Raw genomic sequence first — 1195 nt, 5'->3', positions numbered from 1 at the left:
ATTGTTGGAAAGGGTTCAGAGAAGGGATAATAGAATGGTGCCCAAGATGAAATCTCTCAAATTGTTTTCTCTTGAAAAAAGAAAAATTAGAGAGGATCTGATTGATATGTTCAAGATTGTAAAGGGAATTAATAGTGTTAATGCATAATCTTTTTTCCTACTTAACAGTGAGAATAGTAGGACTAGGGGACAGAAATATAAATTTTGGCAGGGAAGAAGTCATGTTCAGCTAAGACAGGGTGGTTGGCCTTTGGATGTTTTGGAAGCAGGAAATTTAAGTGAGTTTAAGAGAAAGCTTGATAAGTATATGAATGATAAGGGCTGGCTTTAAGATTTTTTAAAAAAATGTATTTATTAATAGATTTAATTTAGAAGATGGAACAGCTGAGATGGACACAATAGGTCCCATGTTGTTCCAAAACATTATTTTATTATAGCCCAAACCTTGACTGTGTTTCTTTAGTGAGTTGGCAGCAAGCGAAATTATCAAAATGTAATGAATTACATTATTCTAATGGTACCTGATGATGACAAAACCTTGTCGAAACGTTGTACATTTGCTGTTATGTTAAACTTATATTAATGCTTTTATTCATTACCCATTCAAGCCATCTCCAAGCATTATCATGCTAATGTTGTTTTATTTACATGTTTTTCAAGTTTTAATGCTGATCTAATGATGTTGGGTCTTCATTAAGTGAAGCAGCTTTGTGCAAACTGGAGTGTAAAAGTACTTAACAGACAAGAAATACAGAAAAAACTTTACTACCCTGTTATTTCAATTATTTTTAGTGGGCTGGCAGCAAGGCTAGCCTTTTTAAAAAGAAAACCAAAGACTGAATATGGACAATAGTATTACACTGTCCTTCTCAGGACTTTCCCGAAGACAACAGCATATTAGCATCCAAAACACAGAATATAAACTAATTACAAAAATTAACTAATTAATAATCAGACTTGATGATCATATATGCTACTAATTATATTGATAATTTACATCTAATTGCCACATTTTTGCTGTAATTTGCTTTTCATATTTTATTTCCTTTTGTTATTGTGAATATTAATTGGAAATTTTTACAAAATGACAAAACTATAAATATTGTCACCAATTTTTACAAATGGAGAAATCTGAAATATTAATGTATAAAACTATTCTAAACTTAAGGAATGTCTACGAGGAAATAATGTAATT

Source organism: Limulus polyphemus, unplaced genomic scaffold (genome assembly GCF_000517525.1).
Source record: "Limulus polyphemus unplaced genomic scaffold, Limulus_polyphemus-2.1.2 Scaffold1262, whole genome shotgun sequence".
In the NCBI taxonomy this organism is placed as follows: domain Eukaryota; kingdom Metazoa; phylum Arthropoda; class Merostomata; order Xiphosura; family Limulidae; genus Limulus; species Limulus polyphemus.
The sequence above is the reverse complement of the archived record's forward strand: the minus strand, read 5'-3'. Positions refer to the sequence as shown.